The sequence below is a fragment of the Megachile rotundata genome, chromosome 13 (assembly GCF_050947335.1).
Source record: "Megachile rotundata isolate GNS110a chromosome 13, iyMegRotu1, whole genome shotgun sequence".
In the NCBI taxonomy this organism is placed as follows: domain Eukaryota; kingdom Metazoa; phylum Arthropoda; class Insecta; order Hymenoptera; family Megachilidae; genus Megachile; species Megachile rotundata.
The window spans coordinates 4,357,741-4,382,273 of record NC_134995.1 but is presented as its reverse complement, the minus strand read 5'-3'; the positions used below and the strand labels follow the sequence as shown (position 1 = coordinate 4,382,273).

The 24,533-nt window shown below is 31.2% G+C and overlaps 1 protein-coding gene across 2 annotated transcripts in view; it reads right to left on the bottom strand.

Annotated features, from left to right (window-relative positions):
* Window positions 1–24,533, bottom strand: part of LOC100881893 (nephrin) — a 702,710-nt gene that overhangs the window by 338,927 nt on the left and 339,250 nt on the right. The window lies entirely within an intron of this gene.

Here is a 24,533-nt window from a genome sequence, read left to right as displayed (position 1 = left end):
AATATGGAAATAAGATAAGGTAGTAATTAACAATTTAAGAATAGTTCTAAACTGAAAATATCTAGTTAATGCTGTGGCTTGTTCAACATTCTGACCTAAACTTGTAAAGCCTTGGGGAATTCTAGGTTGTGAGGTGTGAATGCAAAGCAGTATGGTATAATTTCGCAGCTTAAAACAGCATAATGTAAGCTTGCGTTAGTGTAGATATCAACGTACAAGTTCTGACTAAAAGTGTGAACAATAGAGTTTTTGATATAATTCGAATGCGGGAAATGTGTGATATAAGTGTCTAAAGATGAGGTAAATGGTTTTAGCTGAATATTTTAAATAAGGTGTTGTATTAAATGCAATTGTAGAAATTTCGCATACCACTTTCATAATGAAAAAAGAATTAAAGTAAAGTAAATTGAATTGAACTAAAGTAAATTCAACTAAAATAAAATATAATAAAATGGAATAAAGAAAATGAAATAGAATACATTAAATTAAATTAAATTGAATTACATATTGTTGAAAATAATTTTTGAAACAAATACATACCTTATTTTAAAGCTAGTTAAATGTTTTTGTAAAATACTTAATTTCATGAAAATAAATACAATTTGTTTAATCTTTACAAATTAACTGTTCTAAATAAATGCAGCGTGCAATTATGAAAATTTCGCTGACTGTAATATTCATATTGCTTCTTACTCATAATTTAGTACCAATTATAAATAATTGGTAAAAGAATTGTTTTCAAAGAACAGTTGTTCGTAGAATACAGTAAGATTTCATTATAAAGTAAAATCTGCAATTATTTCTCTTACCATTCTTATATAAGGGCGCAAACTACATTAACCAATTAACAAGGGAACATATCCAACCCACACACGCCGATTTTGATGAAACTTACGTGAGATATAGTTCTCAAAAAAATATTTGACACGTATTTTTTTTTTATCGGCAATCGTGCATATTGAAGGGGTGAAAATAGCCCTCGAAGTTGGGGGTTGAAACCATATTTTTGGTAATATCTCCGGAACTAAAGAAGATAATTGAATTCTTTTTTTTGTAAATTGTTCGTCTTTAGATGGGAAATTTTTGTGCGAAAAAAATTTCAAGAAACTTTATTTGTTTAAATAATATTTAAAAAATTTATCATTTTTGTTTAAATTTTTGCACTAAATGTTGATTTATTTTTTTGCAACTCCGTGTACGTAAACTATAGACAAAAATAGGGGATACGTGTTTTTGGAATTTTTGGTTTGTTGCAATGTTTATTAGATATATAATTTAAAATCGCCTCCTGTGAAGAGGGGCAATCAGTATTTTTGTTAAAAATATCATTATTTTTACAATCTTTTACATTATTTTAGCGATTTTATACCTCTTCATATGCCGTTAATTGATTTCTGAATAACTATTGTAAGCCTCGCAGGTATGAGCGTGACGCGGTTATAAACACCGCCGTAAGGAACATAGACTTTTATGGCCAATATTGTTAAAAAATAATTTAATTTATTTTTATTTTCTTACATTCTTAAAAAATCCCAATGTTTCCAAAAGTTCTAAACATTTTATTTAGAATGAAGTCCTTACGCCTGCAAAAGTATAAAAGCAGTATTGACTTAAAAATAAACCAAATTATATTCGTAAATTGTAATATGTTTAAAATGTTTAGAGGTTAACGCGAAATGAAATAAACAAATAAAAAGTACAAATGATTTGTGATGGATTCATAAATTCCAGAGAGCTAACTCATCATCGCTTGATTATCGCGACACACACTGGTGCGCACTTTACAAAAAGATTGCCACGGTTAACTGGTTAAAACTTTATTAACATAAACTGAATTGCTCACACGAAAATTATTGTATATTATTCTGAATTCAATTCGCAATTAATAGTTTGTATTTTCCTAAAATAACTCATTCTCTTTAATGAAGATGTTATTGTTTTCAGCGGTCACTTATTTAGTTCAGAAATATTCATGTTTTATGAAAAAGATGCAAATATCGTGACTTGAATAACCGCATTCTAAATGAAACAAAAAATATTTTAGCAACGAAGATGCATTATTAACGTAGAAACTACTAAAGCGGTCGAATAATCGGTTTACAACTTTCTTATAAGTCGCACAATTTGTTAAGGTGCTTTTCTTGAAATCTGCGTTCATTTTCGTCAAAATATAAAAATCTGTATATAAATTTACGTTCTATTTTTTCTTTATTTTTCAGCTTCAATTTGAATTCCAAATTAAGTGTGTATGCGACAGTGAATTTTGTATGTTCACCATTTTTATTCATAGCTTAAAAATGATTTATACACGGTGTAAGGATGATGTGTCGCTTTTTATTTAATTGCAGCAACATTTATACGATCTTTCTCCACGGAAAATTATTAACCCACGATTATGTTCGGTTGCAGATATTTTACATAACATAATATGTTATCAAGGTACTATATAACATTAAACATAAATGAATTATAAATTTTATAATTGAAGATATTTCTAAAAGTATGTATTTCTTGTCTTCTATGATTGTTATACTTTGATTGTACCTTCCAGTGTTGCAAATGTGCAATATTGTAAATTTACTCATGAAATCGGATTCTTTATTTTACAAAATCGCGAAACAAAGAATTTAGTGATGAAAAATTTAAACAAATTATTTATGAAACGAGTTTTCTTATTTCATATGTTTCTCCTTAATTAATTTGATGTTACGTACAGTCTTATTAAGATAATATTCACTGACGATGATTAAAATGTTAATTTCCGTTGATTCTAATATATCGAATTATTTTATTCGTCCAGCTTTAATTTTTAATCAATATCTTCGTAACTGATGGCTCCCTAAGTTATCGATTTTTCATTTTTTCCTGGACAAAATTATTTCTTTTTTCGTAGGGTATGATAATAAAATCAGAACTATCGATATTAAATTTCGTTTTACTAATAAAAATTACATTTTACTACTCAGTTGTCAAATTCATTTAGTTCATTTCTAATATTATTTTTAGCTTTAGCTCAACATTTTTGTAGCGATCTTTTCAATTTTTTTATTCAGAAATTTTCTTTGAATAATAGTTATATTTCATTAAAAATAGCGAATCAAATTATACAAAAGTTGAGATACAAGCTTGTTCTGCAATTGCTTTGCGCTACAATTTCAATTCAAAGCTATACGGACAACTGATGTTTTATCTCCGGGCGATAGAACCCCTTCAGCGCTGCCTCTATTCAATTTTCCTTAACTTTATTTATTTTGTGAGCATAAACGAACAACAAATTCGCTTCTGTTCATTTTTCCTAGTTCAAATCACTCTATTCTCCTAATTCATATACGTTATTCATTCCCTCGAAATTGAATTGCCTTGATAAATCAAGGTTCGTATTTTTCCTTAATAATTCAAAAACAAAGCTGTAAGGAAGCTCTAATATTCCTAAGGTATTGCACAGTAGTTGTTAAATTCGTTTGTACTGGCGTACTGAATTTTAAGATGATGTAGCAAATGCTTGCTTTGCCTTACTACTATGATTTATTTATTTAATGTGTTACTGTCTGTTGTTACAAGAATTCTGCTTAAAAATTATCGAGTTGTGGTTTTTATCAATTTTCGGATGTGGGCGTATATTTGGAGATGAGAACTAAAACTAAGGTAGGGAAAAGTCATTGTCCAATCATTATTTTTGGGTAATGTCGAGGGGTGTTCTGCTTTTTCCTCAGAGTACGTGTTTCGGAAAAACCCAAGTTGGCGTGCAGGTAGTGTGAATATTTTGCCTATGGTTTATGTGTTTTATTGCCGACGACTATGAGAGGGAAGTGAATTAGGTTTTAAATCGGACTTTAATTTAGGTTTTTTCCTTGAGCATAAACGTGGATATAAAAATTAGTAATTGGGATCCGGAAAAAGACCCTTCCTGGTTATAAAATAACTGTGCTCTTAACAGTAGTGCCGTTTAATGCCCCAAGGACTACCCAATAACTGAATTGGGAAAAAATGAAATCCAAGCTGATTCTTGGAAAACTATTTATTTGTCTTATTGTTAGTGTGTGGTGTCATGTATGGATGTGTAGTTGTGTGTGCGTGGAGTTTTTACTACAATCTGTCTGCGTTGTCTGAACTAACTAATTTGAACTGACTAATCTGGTTGACTATTTTTGCTGAACTGTTGAACTGGAAAATATTCTTTTCCTTCTGACCTTCTCGTTCAGTGCACCCTTAGCGCGCTTCCCTGTGGAAGGGGAAGACGAAAGCCAGGGTGGGTAAAAGTAGGACCCAAGGCGAAACTAAGGGTCCCAACAGAAACTGCTTTTCGTCATGGAAACCCTTAGTCCCGCCATAAATTACCGCATTCTAACAGAAGCTTCAAACTCCATTTATTAAATTACCACGCGTTAGATTCCTACGCGTAGAATATCCACGCGCTGGATTACTACACGCTGGATTACTACACGTTGGATTACTACACGTTGAATATCCATGCGATGGATAATTACGCGTTGGATATCCACACGATGGGTTACTACGCGTAGAATTACCACGCGCTAGATTATTACGCGTTGGATTACTACGCGTTGGTTTTGCTACGCGTTAAATTACCACGCGTTAAATTCTTACGCGTAGAATTACGGCGCGTTGCATTACTACATGTCGAATATCCACGCGTTGGATTACTACGCGTTGGATATCCACGCGCTGGATTACTATACGTTGGAGTACTACGCATTCGATTACCACACGTTGGTTCAGAATCACGCCAGCTACCTTTCCGGGACCTACACTAATTGTGAGACACCCTGTATAGCTAAATATGTTCCAAATGACCTCTTGTCTCATCCCCTGCAAACTCTATCGACCTACTTAACACTCTGCATAATAGCGCAAAACAAATATGTGTTTTCATTAAAATAGGTTAATTGTTTCAGAGTAATATAATTTATTGGGTATCGAATAATTAAAGAGAAATACTACCGCGTTTAATCAAACATCAGGAACTCAACGAGAAAAGATTGAGAAACCTCGAACTTTTTATTAAGAAAATGTAGGCTAAAATACGTTGGGTACTATCGATTATAATATTCTTAGCTCTCTTCGCTCACGTCGTCATTCACAACTTCTTTTCTTCCCTTCTCATAAAGTTGCACGTCTTTCTGAACGTGTAAGTGATCATTTTTTCAAATCAGAAGTAGGAGTTGACCTGCACTATCATTTTATTTCACCGTATGAGCACTTCGACCGCGATAGAAGAAAATGATTTTGTGTAACTCTTAACATGAGAGAGCACACTCTTATACCGAGTTGTTTCGTAAATACACATCTAAATGTAAATAGGGCGTACTTACACTTTTCAATATCAATAACTAACCTAAAACTACCCTGATCTCTATATGTTTTAATGTACTTCCTAAGTGGAAGGTTAGAAATAACTGATGGCTTCCCAAGAGGGCGTTCATAGTATAGCTGACGCTAGTAGCCTTGCTACCTAGCAAGATTTTTACGTTTCCTTTGCCTGTACCGAGTGTGTCGTTGGATAAAGAAGGAAAAAAAGGAAAGAAATTAGTACCTTTCACGAATTTTGGAGAATTTTAGAATTTGGACGTGTCGAAATCTGAGGATTCTATTTGGGAGTATAGGGATTTGGAGATGTAGGTATTTGGGGATGTGAGGATTTCAGAATTTAGGAATTTGGGAAGTTAGCTTTTCGATGGCCTAGAGATTTAGGGATGTGAGGATTCAGGAATGTAAGGATTTCAAGAATTACGAATTTGGGAGCTTGGGAATTTGGGAAGTTAGCTAGTCGGTGGCCTAGAGATTTAGGGATGTAAGCATTTCAGGATTTAGAAATTTGGAAGCTTGAGAATTTGGGAAGTTAGCTATTCGATGCCCTGGAAATTTAGCGATGTAGGGATTTGATAATGTAAGGATTTCAAGATTTAGGAATATAGGAAGTTAGCTATTCGATGGTCTAGAAATTTGGGGATACAACACATCACTCAAGTCTCCGGTCTAACTAAGAAAAACAAATTTTTTTTTAGAAATTCCACTTTAATCATCAATATACATTCCTTCCAGTGTGATACATTGATTCCAACGCTCCTCTAACTTTTCAATTCCCTTTATATTAAACGATTTGTCTTTGCCCCCAAAATAAGCTTCAGTTTCCGCAATCACTTCTTCATTTGAGCCAAATTTCTTTCCCTGGAGCATTTTTTTCATATTTGCAAAGAGCCAGTAGTCGCTGGGTCCAAAACTGGGGAGTACGGTGTGTGGGGAAACAATTCAAAACGTAATTCATTCAATTGAACCATCATGTTCATCGACTTGTGACACGGCGCATTGCCTTCGTGAAACAGCAAACGCGGCACCCACTTTGAAAGCAATTTACACATGCCCAAATTTTCGTGCAAAATTGTGAAGACACTACTTTCTGATATCTTCAAGGCATCAGCTATCTCACACAACTTAAGTTTACAGCCCTTCTTAAACTATTTTGTGGACATTTTTTATGTTTTCCGGAACGACTGTTGATTTTGGGCAATCAGCGCGTTCAGCATCATCGGCGCTTGTATGACCGCGTTTAAACATACCAGTCAATGATAGTTGATTTCCCTGGCGCAGAGTCCCTATAATACTTATGAAGTCACTTTTTGGCTTCAACAGTATTTTTTCCGATTAAAAAACAGTGTTTAATCAACACACGAAATCCCTTTCTATCCATTGTCTTCAAAATTATGAAACTGGGGGTACTAAAATGACTGTAACTTCTAAACTATTGGTCAGAATACCCTGAAATTTTGACACGTACTGTTTGAAGGTTAGTATTATTCGAAAATAACGTGGGTCTGTCACCAGTGTCGCCATATATGTGTCAGACCGGGGACTTATTGAGTGACGTGTTATATACTGTTTGGAAATGTAAAGATTTCAGGATTTAGGAATTTGGGAATATGACTATTTGGATTCCTAGAAATTTGGGAATGTAAAGATTTCAGAGCTTAAGAATTTGAGAGTTTGTGAATTTTGGAATATGTCTATTTGGGTGTTTGCAGATTTAAGGATGTAGCTATTCAGGATTTATGTAATTCATAACCTGGAAATTTAGAAAGTTAACTATTTAGTGGTCTAAAGATTTAGGAATGTAAGTATTTGAAGATGTAAGGATTTCAGGAGTTAGGAAATTGAGAACATAGGAATTTGGGAAGTTAGCTATTTGGTGACTAGCTTTTGTTAGAGATTTGGGAATGTAGGAATTTGAGAATTTTTGAAAGAAAATTTTATTTTCTTTCTTGCCTTCTTTTTCCAACGATAGACTTAATACTGACGAAACAAGAAACATAAAACTTCGATTATTGGTAAGGCTACTAGCAGCAGTTACTGGCATAATATAAACGCGCCCTCATTGAGATCATCTACTCGAAAGCACCATACACCTCAGGCTGTTGTCCTAAATACTATAATACTGCTAATGGATTTTCCTCTTAACACTATACTCTATCATTTACTGTAGTAATGTTAGCTAAGTTTAGAAGATGTTTGCGAGATTGACACAATTTCAGCGAAATTCTCTTTAAATTGTTACGTAAAAAGTAAGGTAAATTTGATAACACAAAGGAACCACATTATAGCATTGACGTCATGTCAGTTTGAAGGTTAAAGTGTAATAAATGAATCCTTCGTGAATATTCTCCATGTAAAATAGCTGGTTGCCAATTACGGAGAACAATAACGAAATTCGAAACACTGAGTCGATAAATTGATGACATAGATACCTAAAAATACATGCTATGTCAATTTGAAGAGAAATGAAGACAAAGGTCCGCTCGTTAGTACATTAAATAATTCTTAAAATTAGCTAATTTAAATTATTGAATTAATTTAGTGGTATAGCATTATTCAGTGGTATACTAAATATTATACCAATTTAAACTTCAATAAAAATGAGTGCATGTATGTTTCATAAATACTTTAAAACCAAAATGGCTGGTTGTATGGTTATAAAAAATGGTTAGATAAAAATGGAAGTTTTGAAGATTGATTTTGGTGATGATTTTTATAAGGAATGAACGTGATTTAAACTCCAAAAAGACATGCATAGTAAATAACAAAATGAGATTATAATAAAAGATTACAAGTGTCGGTTTTAATTTATCAATATTTGTATTGAACATTTTCTTATAATAATCGATTAAATAATGATCCATGTTGCAGATGAACAAGTACAGTTTGTTAGTAATGGTAATACGAAAATCTTGATGGAAAATAACTTTCTTTATATATTAATTATAAAAAGAATTATATAATAAGGCTTATTTGTTCAAAAATATCCAAAAAAGGAAAAAGAGAATAAGTAATAATTCAGAATAAATAAATGAAACTATTCTTAAATTTAATATGAATGAAATTAATGTATACGATTTATCCACTAAATATAAACACAATTAATTATATAATAGGATTTATGCTCTTGTTCGTGCAGATATGTTCTGTAATAAGTTTTTCGTTACATATTATAGTATTTATAAGTGCATCTTTCTTTAAAAAAACGACGGAACTGTTTCATCAACCCAATAAACTATCATTTAATATTTATTGAAAGCTAACTACGTATTTTCACTAAATACACGTACTTAATAGTAAGTGATGGGTTTCATCAATTTGCTCTGTAACATTCTGTATGTCGCAGACTAAACACATCAGTTTTGAACCTCTCGGTCAGCGATGCCTAATGGAGCTCCGTCATTTTGTATTCCTTTCCATCAAATGGACTATGATAAAAGAGGATAGGTCCGACAGACGAGGTAGAGTATAGAACCTAACCTCTTCCGTCACCACCAATTTGAGGAGAAGGTCACAGGATAAGGGAAGCCCAGAATTCTGCTAAACAACATTAACCCTTAAGTGGACTTTCAATTTTAGTTTAACTAGTTGGGCCTCTATGGCCACGAATTTGTAAATAGAAATCGATTTTCCTTCGCTGCATTAGGGGCATAATGAGATAACTGAGAATTAGTTCTGAAATTATGTCAATGTAGGGTAAAAGAAGTTAGTAGTTTGTAACTTTAATAGTAAATTTAAGGGCTAACTCAAATGTGTTTCTAAAACAGACATTGGCATTGACATCTTTGCACTCGGGAGAAAATCTGGTTTTCTCAAAGCAAACTTCAGGAATTTCATTTCAGGAATTTGGAGATTTTGAGGTTATGGTATCTAGAAATTTGGGAATATAGGGAATTCCAAATGTGAGAATTTAGAAATGACGAGCGTGAAGAGTTGAAAACCTATAAGGTGAAGTGGAGTAAGTTTGTAAACAGGGCAAGTATACAGGCTATTTTTATTACAATATGAGCGAAATTTCTCCATTTAGTATGTTTGTTAATAATTCTGCTTAGATTTGTTATTAATTCTGCTCTTGTCCCATTGCACATGAAATAAAGTTTCAAAGTATTTAACTTCAAGTTACGCTCTTACCCCATTTTCGGGGAAAGTGCAGAGTAGTTGACATTTTAAACAATTTCCTATCAAAATCAAAATGTACAAGGAAAATTAAGGTCTTAGTTAATATTAATTAAATAGTAGTCATTGTGCAAAGCGTTTGATATCGATAGTGTTAAGTATTTACATAGCAGACTAAAAATACTTACGTTTAAATACCTATTTTACAAAAACCAGTCTGCACTTACCCCACTTCACCTTATTTTAGCACTTAATGTAGTATATTTCAGTAGTATGTGTAAATAAATTTGCGTTAGTTAAATTATGAAAAGATATATGAGCTGTGGAAAGCATTTATCTTAAATGATGCCAAGATACGCGTTAACGTTCCTTAATTGCCAACGGGTCTCAAGTAAACAGAATTAATATGAAACGTTTAAATAGTTTAAAACATCAATTTTTATTGTTTTTTTTCTGAATCTCTTTGTTTGTTCAGAAACTCTTCTGTAATAAGTATCTCGATACTTATCTATTAATATATTCGTTAAATATTATAGAATATCTATTTTATTAGTTAAATAATATTTTGATCAAAATTTTTTATCATTTGAAATACGCGGATGCGATAGGATTAGAGCATAACGGAAAACTGTTTCAGTGAATACCCAAGACAGTTCCGCGAATTCTGTGTTTAGCCATAGAGATGACAAGCTGTCGATTTTTCGATGGTCACAGCGTATCTGTGGTTGCAATGTCAATTCTTCGACAGATGAATTTTAGCTTGAAATAGCTTATGCTTTTGATCTGAAAGTGGCACGGGCAACGTACTTCAGCTGTATGCATTTTTATCTGATTCCATAAAAGAGTTAATTATTCATACATATTTCAAATCGAAATTGTTCTGTGTTATTTTTCAGTGCTAATTACTATTTATATTGTATCACTGTTGAACTTCTGCAAGATACGTGCAAAATATTGAAAAATGTATCATCCATTAAATATTTATTAAAACTTATAAACTTTGTTGAAGTTTATATGTATGCGTATATATATAATTCGTAGCATACATTTGTGTATTATTGTTAATATTCTTCTGAGAAATACGCTCCGATTAATTATTAGAGTTCGATATTTTATAAAACTGTAAAAATTATGCAATGTACCCTTTAAAATTTTCAGTTTCAAGTTTTACTCCTTCAAATAATATTTTCTGCTAGTTGGGGGTTCGACTCCCAGAATTCTCGTTAGTCACCTTTTGGTCTTTTGGATAATTTTTCTATGGGTTTGGGCTCATTTTAAGAAAGTTTGTTACCCTCATAAAAAATTGTATCTGGTTGTTCTATACATTTATACACACGAGTGAGCAATCGAGATGAGGTTTTAGCATTTTGAAAAATCATGGAAAAGCAATCGATTTTCAACTCTACCGGATGGAAATATGCCCTCAACACCGATGTTCATTCGTCAATAAGAGTGACATAATTGAATTGACATAATTGAAGATTAGATAGTGACATAAATGAAGATACATCAATTCATTCTAAGTCAAGAGTTGTCAATGGAAACGTCCGTACATTCAGAGTCCATCGATCTGCTTATCAGGATCGTATAAATCGGTGATAATCAATTTGGTAGCTTGAGGTGGTACGTGTCTGTTGGTGGGTCAATTCGCGAGTACTGATCGGCAGAGGACGATGTCAACGCCATTAGCATCGACATTAGCATTAGCATTAGCATTAACGCCGACACCGGCAGCAACGTCATCCTCGACTCGTCCCCTCTGTTCGCCTGTTGGCGCCTATGTGCATCCACGCAAAACCGTTCGTTGCTCGTTTAGACGGACCTTGCGTGATTTATACCGAACACGTCTGAAGTCATGTTTGAACTCGCAGCTTCGAAGCAATTAACTCATTACATGTTCTACGGTTTATGGAATTTTCACGTCTTTTAAACTGAACGATTTTATGCTCTTGATACGAATGCTGACGAAGATAAGTTAATTGCGTACAAATCTCTTCATGAAGTTTGTTCGGTCTAAGAAATATATAGTGCTTTGTTGGACACGCCAAGGACTTCTACATTGAATTTTTTTATTATTACGTTCCTTCATTATCAAACTTATTGTACTGCTTTGAACTTTCTTCTCTTTTACTTTTCCTCAGATTTATTTTATGCCCAGGGCAACTCAAACATACACGGTAAATAATTTTTCTGTACAGTGTACTACGTAAACATAATAAACTTGCATTTTTAATAATTTGAGCTTTCGATAGGAAATTATGAATGGCATTCTTTAAATATTAATTTGTAATGTGTCAACAAATTATCTGAACGAAAATTGATGTAACGTAAATATAAATCCGGGTTAAATGAAACCGGATTTTCAGATATTACATAAATACAGCTATGTTTTATGATACTCATTTTACACAGGTGTTGAAGTTTTTAATAGTATTTAGTCTGTAGTTATATTGTGTTAAATTCATGTGTATCGATGCATTAAATTTTTGAAGTATAGAGCAAATGCTGACAGTCTTTTTACTTTTCAATAATTTATTTATACTGTTTTTAGTTTCGTGTTACCAGAATTCTGTCTGAAACTATCGTTTTACGTTTTTATATTTCGGTTGTGGGAATGTGTTTGACGGTGAAGGCAAGCTGGGGAAATGTTTTATTACGTGCCTACAGCCGACAACTATGAAAGGGGCTGAATCTCAAACAGTCATTTAGTTTTTTCCTCAGAATAAAATCTTAACATGCTGTTGCAATAAAATTAAAATTCTAAATAGACTAGAGGACCCGTCTAAGTTATAAAAATAAACTATGTGCTCTTAATATTAAGGATTAACCCTGTATATAATTGTTACAATAAAAAATCTTATTTTTCGTAATGTGAGCTGATTTTGTGTTGAAAATTCAATAAAATTAATTCCAGTTGCATCTTCGTTATTTTGGTATTAAGATTAATCAAAATTTAATGTGATGTACAATAATAAGAATGTGATAAAGAATAATCGCATACAAGGCAGTTAAAACTAAAACTGCACAAGATTTGGCACATTCATAAGGTTTCTTTTTTAAATTACAAAATTTGTTAAAAGACGTTCTTCAAATTTGTGTTGATTTTCATTAAAATACGAAATTAATGTGTATATTCATCTTCTCTTATCTGACGCTTTATTTTTAATTGCAAATTACGTGTGCATTATACGGTGGTAGGTTTAGTGTTAATAAGTTACGCGTTGTATATATTCGCATTCACGTAATGTGTTTATTACATGCAATGTGCTACATTAAATGTTATTGAAATAACTATGCGAGTGATAATTGTAGGTTTTGCTTATAATTTTATGAACGCTACAAATAATGTTGATTTAGTTGATATACTTTTTATGAATATTTTTAATGCTAATTGTGTAAATAAGAAAAGTAACAATAATAATAAATATACACAATTATTGTACACAAACATTATAATTATTACATGCAATAATATACACAATTTCCAATGGAAAATACTATTCTCAAATTATGTGTTCAAAATGAACATATAAATCTTGTAAAAGCGTTCATAAATGCGACAATATTAGTCTACACACGCATGTGGAGTATGAGCAATATGGCAAAATCGAATTCGATTAGAATGTTTCCTTTCTCAATTTTTTTAAAGTAAAAAATTAAAATGATTCAAAATTACCTTTATACAAAGTTTAGTAGTTATGAATTATTTTGTAATTACTTTTATAGTCGATTATTATAAGTAATGATGATAACCATAATTATTAATTAATTGCTTGTAAAATAAATCCGTAATCATCGCTTTGATAATCTACAATCATGCATCTGTAATTTGTAATTGCTAAATGAGTGATTAATTTACCTTCTACAGTAATCATTCTATATACGCAAAAATGTCCTTTACGATATGAGCAAAAATGTTATACCCATCACTGAGGAGAAGACCCCTCGAGACGCCAGAAGTTCGCTCGCCGAGAAATGTAACGTGATCCGGGCCTAATTTATCCGTGAGACTACACCAATGCAAATACAAAACTTTTTTATTTTTTCGTTATCGAACTTTTACCAATAGATTTTTTGTATTTTTCTGATTAAAATGAGACCAAACACGATATAATTTGGATTATATTTACTGTTTTAATTGACGATAAAAGTTTCTAACGCAAAGGAGGATAGCAAGCGAAGAAGTAAGTTGTTACAAGTAAGTATGTCCCGAAGTACGTCGTGTTTGGTCCCATTTTAATGAGAAAAATATTACAAATATGATGGAAAAAATACAAAAAATCTATTGGTAAAAGTTCGATAACGAAAAAATAAAAAATAAAAAGTTTTTTTATTTGCGTTGGTGTAATCTTACAGATAAATTAGACCCGGATCACGTTATATTTCTCGGCGAGCGAACTTCGGACGTCTCAAGGGGTCATCCCCCAGTGGTGGGGATAACATTTTTGCTTATATCGTACATTTTTGCATATACATATAGAATAATTACTGTATTAGAATTAAGGTTATATGTAGATACACGTAACATTACACTATTTTTATTATCACCTCATAACTGAATTATTAAATAAATCCAGATGTTACAAAAACTATTCAGCATCATTATATCTGCCATAACACCAAATTTCTAAGTCAATCATAGTTATTAACGTACTTAATCATTCCATGATTCGAGGTTACTGAATTAATCATATCTGCTGACTACATCTGCATTTATCATTCTAGTTATTAATTAATCTTAATTGCTTGATTATTTAGCAACCCTAATCATTAATTCAAAACTTGATATTATGTGTGATGTAATTACAGTTACTTAAATGAAAAATTTTCATTGAATGTTTGATGTACTATTGGTTATCTATTTCTAAATTTTCAAATCACAAATTTTTGTTATGAAATATCTTCCCATAGAATCTAATTTTTTAATTCAAAATTTCTAGCAGTGCACATTCAAAGTTTTGAATGGGGTTAAATTTTAATTCTGACACACAGAATTTATATTTTCAACGTCTATTCAAATATTTCAATCTTAAATTTCGAATTCTAAATTTTGACTATTAAATATTATACTGCAAAATATAATTTTTAATTTAAAGTTTCATGATTGAAAATGTATATTTACTATTATAGTGAAATTTAATTTTCATCTTAAAATATGCAATTCGTGTTTTCAATATTTGTCCAGTTATTTCAATCAGCATATAATATTCGTAAACAAGAAGGGTGAGTCTTCATGTTCCATTAATAATTTGTATAGCAAACAATACCTAAATTGTTAAATAAAAATATTATCAAACCGATGTTAGACATTAAACAGTAAATAAAATCGAATAAAAAAATCTGTTAATAGCCAAGTGGTTAAATACAAATATTTAGAAGTAGAGAACGAATAAAATGCATCCAAAGAGAGAAAAAACATGACCTTTAGTGAATTGGTGTTTGCAACACCGTTCATGTTTTCTATTCAAAAATTTCCTATAAAGAACTCCATCACTGTAGTCCCTCGTCCAACATACTTAACGGATTCAGCAGCCTATGATTTTTGTTTGTTTTCCAGCTCAAAGCTCCTTTGAACGGATACGTATTTCAAAGGGATAGAGAAAATTAAAACACGGCGTATATCGGGAAAGGAAACCGTATATACATTTTGGGAAGTTGTTTACAGAAGTAAAGATGATTTACTTTGCAAACTATTCGTTTAAGTAAAATGGTACTCTTGATTGTGTTAAAATATTATCTTGACAGCTCCTCTGTTAGGTTATCTTCTTAATCGTTCTAAATTATAGAAATTTGTATAAATTCTTTGTAAAGGGTTAATTTGTGTATTATGTTTGGGCCATATTACACTATTATATATTATATGTACTATTATATATACTATTAACTATATAATAACTAAATAAATTGTTTACGTAGTTTAATATATAGTATGATATATATTTATTATACTGCAGTTGGATATGATAATGTTTAATATTAATAAAGTTAAGAAAATAATTGGATGACAGAAATAATGCTACGAAAACTCATAGTTAATTCTCACACATGTAAGTTCTAAACAATTTTATATAGTTCATATTTTTTATTCATTTTTGATTTCAATTAATTTAATAACATTTCTCGATTTTCAGTAAATATGAATCTTAGTTCAAGATATGAATATTAGTTCATACTAATTAATTAATATTAATATTAGTGTTATATTATAATATTAATATCGTTAATATTGGTTAATATTATTAGAACATAATAATAATAATAATAGTATAATGTTATGAATTAATAACATTAATTAATATTAAATTAATACATATGTAAATGAATGCAATTATTGCATGTACATAACATGTTTAATAAAGATATGAAGTTGAGGAATTTTAATAAATATATAATAATATATAATATGTGTAAATATACAATAAATATACATAGATAACATATGTAGTAATAATAAATATATCATATGTCTAAAAATTAAAAAGTGTGTAAATTATTTTATAACAGCATCTGTAGCCCTATGTATTCAAATAGTCGCCATTATATATCAGTACTTCAAATCTGAATGAAGAGATATTTTTGTAGAAACCAATAATGAACAACTTGTACTATTTCATACAAATTAAAAATTTTATATTATTTCATAACTGACGACCATATAATATTTTATAATTTATTATTACATAATATTATATAATTTATTATTGAATAATATTTAATGATTTATAATTTTATAATATTCCATAATTTATAATTGTATCAATATCTTCCAACTGTATAATAATTTATAATTCATAATTAATAAAATTGAAAGTAGTAGAAAAATTAAATTAACGTTACCCTTAGGAATTTCTAAAAATATTCGGCTTCTAAAATCAATACAAAAAAGTTGAAAATTCCTCGCACAGCTTCTCCCTTCTAAACTTGAAACTAATTCATGAACCACTGCTGATTAAATAATGAATTATTTAGGTGGCAGAAAAGTGTATTTAAATTTTGCTTTAAATTTGCTTGAATGTTGTAGGGTGAGATCAATCTAAACTGGAAAGTTCTACACGTGATGAGGGTATTCATTTTATATGAACGAAAAAAACGAAGAGGAAGATAATTTTTCTGCACTCGTGACGTACAACATGGCGTGTCACGCGAGGTGTCTGGATCGAATCCAATTCGTTGTTTGCTGCCAGTGTTAATGAATAATTTATTTTGACGTATATATTGTCAAAAACAAATATCGCCCATTTATTTTCTCATTTTCTTTCAGTTTAATTTATATCATGCTCTGCATAAATATCATCTCGCATTTAGCTGTTAATATCGTTTTAATCGTTTCCGATTAATGAAACTACAAATGAAATACCGTATCGATTTTCTCGATTTTTAACGATAACGGTATTGCGTTAATTTCCAAGTTGGCTGTTTACCAAAAAGTTAAAAACAAAGCGTAATAAAACACAAATAGCCTGTCATGTATATATAATTTTATTGCGTTGCTGATTGCAGTAAGGTTCGTATACACAAAGCAAATTTCAATTTATTATTTAAGCTTCCGATTTTCAAATAAAGAAGATAATTAACGGTTTTTTGGGTCTAAAGAATTTATTATTCTTGTTCGATTCGACTCGTGCCTTTTCCTCGTTGAGAAAAGTAAAATAAAAATGGTAATGTAAAAATGGTCGCTTCAAAAGAAAATGGTTTTCTTCCATTTAGGAAATGGTTTTTTGAGTCACGTTTTCTGTTACCCTCAAAAACATGATGAAATATTCACAGCAGAACAGTCTATTCATCGCAAGCACACAAATGTGCTTTAAGTACAATATTCAAACTTTAAAATGGCCGACAGTTTCTTCAGATATGAATATTATTGAAAATGTACGGTATTTGTCGATCGAATTTATGGAGAGAACAAAGAATATTCGATGAATCAGGAATTTAAAGTCGTCATTGTTGGAGCGTAGGAAGAAACTAATTAAAATTTAATTGGGAACATTAAGAGCATGAAAACCTGAATTTTCCATTTAACTAATCCTGACACAGCAGTAATTGATTATTGAAAACAATGTTGTTGTAATTAATTAATAAATAAGTTGATGCTTATAAGCTAATTTAAGTCTTTTAGCCTACAAATATCTAGTATTTTTTATAAAAAGAAATAGTCAAATTTTTACCGAACACTAAAAAGCGAACCTATAATAATTTTGCACGAAGTGCTTTAATTCTTTAATTTTTTTTTTCTGCAAGTTTCGTTAGTAAAAAAAGCCTGCGGGAATAATGATATGAAATTCTGAAATGTAGTTATTAAAATAAAAAAGGAAAGTGCACATTTTTTATTAACTACGGTCTCTCAAATGACCGGACAAGTGTGATCGGATATTTACTGTTGGCCTCTAGTTTCTATGCCGACCACAGTGATAATAGTCTGTGTATGAGTCAAAATCACAATTTACTGTCCCTATTAAACTTGCAACGTGAAATCCAATGTCATAACAACGCGATTACTGCTTTTCACAACGAGAAAAGTCACTGTATTTCGTGGCATGACAGTAAAAGTCGCGATTTACTGTCCCGTGAAAACATGTTAGCAGTGACTGACTGGGTCTGAAAACATTGGCTGCCAGGAAACAAACGGGATCCTTGCGCACATGTGACGTGATCGCATTTTTTGTAGACTTCGACGACTCCTTGCGAGATCATCACTTTCTCTCAACTAAAAAAGAAAACTTAATAGAGTAAGTAGTTATTTAATGCACTATAATACTATAACAGTACTTAATACGTATTACAGCCGCTGATCATCGAATTAGAACTAGGAATTGGTAAGTTTTACCAATCTTCCGATTATTGAGTTATTATTAAGTCATTATTAAGTTTTATCTGCTGTTATAATTTTTGTCACTCTTTTCTAAAATGGATTTGACTCGTCTTCAAAATAAACGGCTCAATGGAAGATGAATGTTACGAATTCAAGTTAAATTACGGTTACAGTATTTTCAAAAATACTGGACGTCAATTTGATTTATGTTTCATCTTCGATCACTATGTAAATAGGCAGATTATTTCATTTCAAGATTTTTTACAATGTCAATTTAAATGGGACACCCTTAATATGGAGCGTGCGACAGCTGACTCCATAATTCACTATATACAAATATTTAATTACAGCTAAAATAATTAATATTTACAGTTCCATAAATATAGAGCTGCCTTAGTAAGCTGCAATAGAAAAATAAAGTTAGTAGTTAGTAGTTTAAAAAGTAGTTAAGGTGAAGTGGAGTAAGTGCAGACTGGTTTTTGTAAAGTTGGTATTTAAACGTAAGTATTAGGTTGTCCGGAAAGTTCTTTTCGCGTTTGTCGCTCGAGGCTTTACATTGCTGCGCTTAAGTAAACAAACATCCAGATCACTCCAAAATCAATTGTTTGGTCCAGTGTCATTCTCTAGCACTACAAGAAGACTGTTTTCAGCATCAGTAGAAATTGAATCTCGTATTTTTCGCGTTGTGAAAGACGGAAGATCAAAAGATGCATTTGCGTCATGTCATGTTTTACTGTTTTAAAAGAGACACTACGCCTGGAAATACCGCAAAGGAGATTTGTGATGTTTATGGGGATCATTCTATAACTGTTCAAAATGTCCGTAATTGGTTTAGGAGGTTTAAAGTCGGAAATTTCAATCTTAAAGATGAAGTTCGCAGCGGGCGTCCATCCACCATTGATACCGATCTTATCAAGACCTACCTCGATGAAAAACCAAGGGAAACAATTAACAACGAGAAATATTGCATGCAACTCGAAAAACTTAGGGAAGCTATATTCACAAAACGTCCAGAATTGGTGAATAGAGGTGGTGTCGCGTTCCACCATGACAACGCAAGGTCACACATTTCTCTACCTGTGCGAAAGAAACTTTTAGACTTCGATTGGGATGTTCTACCACATCCCCCATACTCTCCAGACATTGCGTAATCGGATTATTATTTGTTGCTTTCCCTAAAAAATTTTCTTCGCAATAAAAAATTCACATCAATTAATGAAATAAAAATCGGTCTTGAAGAATATTTTAACAGTAAACCAAGAGAATTTTGGAAAAGTGGCATTATGAGGCTTCCAGAAAGATGACAGAAGGGTGGTAGAACAGAACGGATTATATATTACTTAAGAATAATACACTGAACGCAAAATATTTCAAACTTAACACCTATTAAAAAAACGAAAAGAACTTTCTCGACAACCTAATATTTTCAGTCTTCTATGTAAATACTTAATGCTGTCGATATCGAACGCTTTGCGCAATTACTAGTATTTAATTAATATTAACTAGGACCTTAATTTTCCTTGTATATTTTAATTTTGATAAGAAATTGTTCAAAATGTCAACTACTCTGCACTTTCCCCTAAAATGGGGTAAGAGCGTAACTTCAAATTAAATACTTTGAAACTTTATTTCATGTGCAATGGGGCAAGAGCAGAATTATTAACAAATCTGCTATAAAATGCTTTTTACTGCATTATGCAAGTATTCTATACTGCAAAACAAGTACTTTTAACTGAAATATAGAAGAGGATATAGTGAAACAAAACAAGGAAATAAAATACTTCGTGGCGTGCTGTCGAGTTATATGTATAGAAAAAAAATAGCTATACAAGCTTTGCCTATATTCGGCTGTCCAAAGGTTGACATATCCAAGAAAATCTTTTAATTTTGCGCCGCGTCCGAAGGTTGAAATGTATTTAATATACTACCTAACGAGTAAATAGGTTTCATTCATATCTGTTACGTAATTGTATGATTGAATGAAATAGAAATTACTTCATTAGGAAATAGAAATTATTTTGTACTTTTTAGTGCATTTCAAAGTCGGCGTATTTTTTTTCTTAAAATTATTTTATTTCACGCTTTTTAGTGGAATGAGGAGAATTGTATAGGGTACTGTGAGACAGTTCTTCCGGGCTTTTTTTTTTGTCTGCGTAAATGCCATGAACATAATTAAATAAAAGACAACATGGATATTCGTTTTTCAATTTCCTTTTTCGCTAATATCTCGAAAACTAAAGCTTTCCGTCAATTATGCATAAGGAAAAGGTTGTCCAAACCCATGCCCCTGACAACATATTAAAAGGACATTAAAATCGTTCGAAGTTCATTTCAAAAGTTAATAACAATTTTTCGCTAATATCTCGAAAATTAAAGCTTTCCGCGAAATTTGTATATGAACAAAATTGTTCAGAATCATGTCCGTGATAAGATATTAAAAGCGCACTAAAATCGAAAAAAGTTTATTTCAAAAGTTGCCGGTTTTTTTGCAATAACAACACTTTGCAATTAGAAAATGAAAAATTTTTTGATAATGGTTCCAATGGGGAATCAGAACCTACCAGATGCAAAAGGTTTCGTTCCGATCGGTCCATCCAGCTAGGCGTAATCGGCGAACATACATAGAAAAAGAAAAAAAAAGAAAAAAAAATATGCACTGATCGAATTGAGTAACCTCCTCCTTTTTCGAAATTGGTTAACAAACATACTAAATGGAGAAATTTCGCTCATATTGTAATAAAAATAGCCTGTGTACGGACTAGCTCCGTTTACGAACTTACCTCACTTCACCTTAAATAATTCTTCATGTTATTTTCAATGTTACAGTAATATGTATTATCCTGCATCTCTAAAACAAAATAAATAAATGATAAAAACTAGAATTGTGCGACAATCCGAATTTGAATTAAAACGTGTTTCAATTTTAAGTATAAGTGATGTATTCAACGTTATTGCATTTGAATGCTCATAATTGTTACTTAAAGTAATATTCTGTCGATTACTGGGAACCAACATTTAAATAACATTATATCACGTTATACAATTAAATGGACTTATAATAAATTGACCCTGTATTTAGAAATTATAACAAATGTATCGCTGTCAAAAATGTGTATTTGCTATAATGTACGTAATTACGTTTTAAAATTTGAATCCATTGCAACATGGAATTTTCAAACGTGATCATTGAATTATCCAGTGAAAAACTTAATAACGATACGTTTATTAATTGAATTTGATTAGTTTGATTAGTTGAAGGATTTGATTTCAAATTTCTGGAAATGGAGTTTGAAGTTAAATTAATAGATTGCACAGAGTGTCAACGTCTCAATACCATTTATGTATCCATCGAAAAACCAATAATTTATTTTAGATTAACTAACTGCACTTCACTGTCAGGAGTTTGGTTAGGTAATTGAATTATGATACAGTTCTAATTGATAAGAACTGTAGAACGATACTCAAGAAGGAGATCAGCATCGACCTATATGCTTTTCTCAAATACTGGTAATATTACTCGAGTTTACTACACAGTAAAGTGGTTTTTTTACACTATTGTCAACAACTATACAGAAGACTTGCTGTTCTGTGCCATTGGAAAAGATAACTAGAGCAATATTAATTAACGATTCCCAAACCAGCTCTTTGTTTCACAGCTTTCCACTTGCATCTGATCCCTGCTTGCTTTTAACAGACGTCAATGATATAATACAATATTCAATTAATTATCTAAAATTATCTCGGTTGTAAAACGTTTAACGCGAAGAGTGAGCTGTTAAACTTAAATTCGATATTTTTTTCAGTAAGAAGAATTATTGTAATATAGTGATAACAGTAAAATGATATACATATTTAATAAAAATTTACGTAAATATTAAGATTATAAAATAACCGTAAATTAAATTTTCATGACGAAGTTATAGGAATATGATATAAAATTTTGCTAGATCCAAAATTTGTTATAGTACAGTATAACTTAACGTTTTGTTCGTTATTTTTATTCATTTATTAATAAAATTTGATTATGTGTTTTCCGTTGTTAAAAATTTGGTGTGTAATAATGCTTGATTAACTGAGAATTTTCCCGTTACATATAATTTTTTAGGTATTTACTTTCCTTCCTCCATATTTGTAATGAGAAATGAGGACAGACATCAGAATTATTAAAACTGCTCGAAAATAAATGACAACCTAATAAATTACTTGAATGCAGAATATATGACGGACCTTTATTAATATTTACTTAGAACATAACATGGAACAGTTTTAATTAATGCGAATATGTAAAAAGTAGTGTAAAAAGTGAATCTGTTGACAAAAAGTTCACATTTTTATCGTGGAAATATCATTTCATGTACCGTCTACAGAAATAAAATATAAGAACTTATTTAATCAAGTATAAAATACACAGTAAAGTACTTTGATATTAATAGTACTGTACCCAGGAATTTTCAATAGAATTGTATATAAAAATTGCAATGTTTAAATTTATAAAATAAAATTTAAATTGAAACTTGCGTCACTGTGCAAACATTATGATAGTTGTAAAAATATTGTATACATGTAATTTAATCTTTATAATGTTTATGTAGGGTCGAAATTATCGAAGATGACGGATTAATAGCTTTTTGGGAATAACAATAACAGAATAATTTTAATAACTTAACAAAAGTACAAGAATCAACAAAAATATAAACATCAAGTATAAACAATTACCGACAACTTTCGGACAACTTGCTACTTCTTCAACGGTTACGACGAGACTGCTTCGTGACGCCATGCCACGCCGTTTTTCTCGTTCTCTACCGATTCCCGCATAAAACGAAACAATTGCCTTACGATCCTTCATTCTCCCGCTAATTTTCGGCGCCAAATCATGGTACATACTACCAAATTCTCTTGGCGCCAATTATCCAGGTCGCCCGCTCACCCGATCGCGCCCGATCGTACTCGATGAACCCCGAACAAACCGATCCCACATTTATATCGTTAATTGTTATTTTTAAAATGTGAATTTATAGCATTTGGAGTAATTTTAAGAGGGTCGATTCTATGGAAAAATGTATCTCACACCGTTTGGCCTGTGAATTTGTATATCGATCAATCAGTCAGTCAGTGGGAAAGGAGTTTTATAATAATAGTGATATTGTAAGAGGTAAAACGAAAAATAAAAGGATAGAATTATTAAATAATGCCAGGATTTAATAATTTTCAAAATACATCAGTAATTGACGAAATCACAATAACGAATGAATAATTATTTATAACAACAATCCTCGCAATCAACTCAAACGATTACTCTATTCTCGCTCGCTCCAAAATCAAACGCATCGATGTTCAATCGATGTACAAAATCGATATACAATCATGCTCACACATTACATTCATTATACGATGTTTAAAACAAAAGATGCACAATCAAGTTAATATAAAAATATGTTTACAATGTTATTGTCAATTTGAGTATCTTAGGCCACGGGCCACTCCGCCGTACTTGAACTGCAAAGCTCATACCGGCACGTGTTCAAAATATTACGAGACAAGACATGGTCAATCAGCGAGGAGAAGAGACCTCTCGCTAGACTTCATTGCTGCGTAAGGAATTTTGATCTTTGGTTCACATTATTCTATTTAGTTAAGAATCCCGCAATAGATAGATTAGATATACATATATGTACATATAGATAGATTCGTCAATACTTTAGAGAGAGCCGTGGTATGAATCCAACAGATTGCGCAGCTTAAAAATAATAATAGTGATAAAGATAAATAAATAAATCAACAAATGCAGGTCGAGTTCTTCCAGAATCGTCACTATGTTTTGGAAAAATATTACATTTGTTCCCGCTTTTCCTTACCACCATTTAAAAATAATACAAATCACTAATAATATTATAGATGTGACGGACTGATTATTAGTGTACGTATTAAAATCCAGAATGAGATATGATGAAAGTTTGCCTCCCCACATTCATAAATCGCGCGGTATATAGGGATCGAGCGTCCTGCGTTCTTATGTTTTTATTAATAGGGACGATGTTTAGGGAGTATTGCATGAACGTCTCCCAAGCGAACTGTCGCGACATGTACGTAATAACTACACTATCTGTGCTTTTATATATGTATATTACAATGAACACTGTTACTACGTAACAAACATAAATTATACAAATCATAGAGATAGTGAAAAAAGGTTTACGACGTGGCGAAAGAAAGTAACCTTTTGTGAAGACTTTCAATTTAGTTTTTAGTAAATTCATTTATTGATGTATTCATTAGT